Source organism: Arachis ipaensis, chromosome B10 (genome assembly GCF_000816755.2).
Source record: "Arachis ipaensis cultivar K30076 chromosome B10, Araip1.1, whole genome shotgun sequence".
NCBI classification, from domain to species: Eukaryota; Viridiplantae; Streptophyta; class Magnoliopsida; order Fabales; family Fabaceae; genus Arachis; species Arachis ipaensis.
In genome coordinates this window covers 30,140,537-30,144,695 of record NC_029794.2, presented here as the reverse complement: position 1 = coordinate 30,144,695, position 4,159 = coordinate 30,140,537, and positions in this window count along the sequence as shown.

Genomic DNA, 4,159 nt, shown 5'->3' with positions numbered 1-4,159 from the left:
TTTTTAAAACAGAAAAATATCTTAATTTAAATTTAAATTCATATCATCCTAGATTCTCTAGATATTATTATTGTTATTTCCATTACTCAATCTAATTTTCTCGCGAATTCTTCAAATAATAATGTGATTCATCAATTCAATTTGAGAGTAAAAAATAATAGGATTAATCTCTACATATAAGTGTTTTGCATTTACAAGCTTTACAAGTCTGAACGAAACTCACCCATTAAACGCGCTGCTTATGTTACGTGCTTTTTTAACAGAATTTTAAATCAATTCAAATCAATTAACGCGCAAATATATAACTTCCATTTTTCAAAAGATTTCATTTCTTTTTTCGAGTTTCTTACCAAATTTGTTGGATCTCCTTCGTGCGTTCTCTCTTTGCTTCGTTTTTTTCGATTTTCATGGTTTCTGCTTTGAAATCGTTTTGAAGATAATGGAACTTCAGAAATAAACCCAAACGATTACATAAATACACCCAAACGATTATAGAAATACACCCAAACGGTTATAGAAATACACCCAAATGATTACAGAAATACACCCAAACGATTACAGAAATACACCCAAAGAATTTAAGAAATATACCCAAAATAGGGGGAGACAATATATTTCTTCTTGAAATCTTTTAATGTTTTGTTGGTTAAGGATGAGGCACATGGCAGAGACAATCTAGAAGAAAAACCTAGAAGAACAATAAAACAGTACCTTGAATAATGTTTTTTCCTTTTTTCTTGGTGATTTTTTATGGAGATTTGTATCTTTTCTTGTTGATTTCTTCTACTCTTTGCGAGGAGTTGGAACGTTTCTGCAGAATCGTAGTAGTTTGTTTCGAATGTCCCTTGAATCTTGATTGTTTCTGTTTTGATTGAGAAAGAAGAGGAAGAGTGAACGTGTTGTGGAAGGGGCGCGCGTTGTAACTATAAAAACACATCTTCCAATAAAAAATGTCAGACGGTCTGCAAATTACTAATAAATTAAAAAAATGGACTAATGTGAATATCAATATCTTTTCACATTCTTCACCATATTTATGCTTTGTTTAGTTCTATGTTAGTTTTAGTTTATATCATTTGTTTTATCAGTGTCTTCGCATTCTTTACTATGTTCATATTTTGTTTAATTTTATATTAATTTTAGTTTATATTCTTTTGTTTTGAATATGTTATACTCTCAATAGTTTGGTTTTTACTTTTTTGTATTTTTTTGCTATGTTGTTATTCTCCTTTCTTCAACACTCTCGCCTCCGTCCTCTTTCATTGCCTTCATCCACTGTAATTGTAAATTTCATTCAATTTTACAGTCGTTACTACTTTCACGTATAACGTCCATTTATATCTTTTCTTCTCTTTAGTTGACTTATCTAATCTATATTTTCAGTCATTCCTCTCCCTTTTTAATTTATTCTCAACTTTTGACGTATGAAAATAGTACTGTATTTTTTTTATTAATTTAATGTAGAAAGAAATATTTTTTTGTCTTATTAATTTTGATGCAAAAAAAGCAGTTTCTTTTTGTTTGATATATTTTTTGTATGTTTTTATCTATCAATGATTGAATGAAAAAAGTTTCATAAATATTTTGTTAACTTATTTTTGTTTAAATTGCTTTATAATAATATTTTTTTAATTTTTTAAAATATTGATTATGTAGAATATTATGTTCGAAATTTGAATACATAAATATTTATTTTGACACTAAATTAAATTATTAATTTTGTCTATCACAATATTATTTATTTTATATATTGGCTAAGTTATTTGATTGGCATATATATAGGACGCCAAAAAAGTTTGCACTTATCAAGGATTTGTTAAAAATATTAATATGTTAATTTTCTAAACTATCTAAGCTATTAATTATTTAGAGTACTGAATTTGATATTTAATTATATAGAGTACTAGGTTTGACACTTATTAATTTCTTAAATTGTATTGTAAAAGAATTAATTAATTTAATATTATTTATTTGTCACATAATTAACATATAAAAGATAAAAAAATCTACACCTACCAATGGTAGAATGAAAAATTCTCACGCATATTTTGTTATTTTTTTTATTTGTAATCTATTTTACATTGAATAATTGTGAATATCAATATCTTTTCACATTCTTCACCATATTTATGCTTTGTTTAGTTCTATGTTAGTTTTAGTTTATATCATTTGTTTTATCAGTGTCTTCGCATTCTTTACTATGTTCATATTTTGTTTAATTTTATATTAATTTTAGTTTATATTCTTTTGTTTTGAATATGTTATACTCTCAATAGTTTGGTTTTTACTTTTTTGTATTTTTTTGCTATGTTGTTATTCTCCTTTCTTCAACACTCTCGCCTCCGTCCTCTTTCATTGCCTTCATCCACTGTAATTGTAAATTTCATTCAATTTTACAGTCGTTACTACTTTCACGTATAACGTCCATTTATATCTTTTCTTCTCTTTAGTTGACTTATCTAATCTATATTTTCAGTCATTCCTCTCCCTTTTTAATTTATTCTCAACTTTTGACGTATGAAAATAGTACTGTATTTTTTTTATTAATTTAATGTAGAAAGAAATATTTTTTTGTCTTATTAATTTTGATGCAAAAAAAGCAGTTTCTTTTTGTTTGATATATTTTTTGTATGTTTTTATCTATCAATGATTGAATGAAAAAAGTTTCATAAATATTTTGTTAACTTATTTTTTTTTAAATTGCTTTATAATAATATTTTTTTAATTTTTTAAAATATTGATTATGTAGAATATTATGTTCGAAATTTGAATACATAAATATTTATTTTGACACTAAATTAAATTATTAATTTTGTCTATCACAATATTATTTATTTTATATATTGGCTAAGTTATTTGATTGGCATATATATAGGACGCCAAAAAAGTTTGCACTTATCAAGGATTTGTTAAAAATATTAATATGTTAATTTTCTAAACTATCTAAGCTATTAATTATTTAGAGTACTGAATTTGATATTTAATTATATAGAGTACTAGGTTTGACACTTATTAATTTCTTAAATTGTATTGTAAAAGAATTAATTAATTTAATATTATTTATTTGTCACATAATTAACATATAAAAGATAAAAAAACCTATACCTACCAATGGTAAAATGAAAAATTTTCATGCATATTTTGTTAATTTTTTTTAATTGTAATCTATTTTACATTGAATAATATTATTTTTTATTGATTATTAGTTCAACATATAACACAATAAATGTAGCAATATAAGAACTTTGTTAATTGATTTTTCAAATAATCTGGGACCTAAGATAAGAATTTTGTTAATTGATTTTGTTAATTTATTTTTTATTTTTAATCTATTTTATATTAGATAATATTATTTTATTAATTATTCGATTTACATATAACATTTAAATGTGGTAAGATAAGAACTATGTTATACATTTTTTATTGTTTCAACCTTTATGATTATTTTCTTCTCTTTATTTTTCTATCTCATGAGCCATGTAAGTTTTAATTTATTATTTTTCATATATATTATACGTCTAACAACAATATATAGAGTCAATACAGAGAATTGACTATGACTTTGGTGTCTAATTTTTTGGACTATATTAATCCTACAATAAACTATTTTGGAAACTAAATTATAAGGACAAAATAGACATAAAATTTGTTTTGAAAAATCCAATAACTTCCTACTAAAATGACAGTTTTAAAAAATGTAAGACATCTGCAAATTGCTAATAAATAAAAAGAAAATGAACTGGTATAAATATCAATATCTTCACATTTTTTATCATCTTCATGCTTTGTTTAATTCTATGTTAGTTTTAGTTTATATAGTTTGTTCTATCAATGTCTTCGCATTCTTTATCATGTTCATATTTTGTTTAATTTTATATTAATTTTAATTTATATCCTTTTGTTTTGAGTACGTTATCCTTTCAATAGTTTAGTTTTTACTTTTTTGTATTTTTCTTGCTGTTCTGTTATTCTCCTTTCTTCAACACTCTCGCCTTCGTCTTCTTCCATTGCCTTCATCAACTGCGGTTGTTAATTTCATTCAGTTTTACAACGGTTACTACTTTCACATATAACATCCACTTATATTTTTTCTTCTCTTTAGTTTACTTATCTAATCTATATTTTCAAGCATTCCTCTGCCTTTTTAATTTATTCTCAA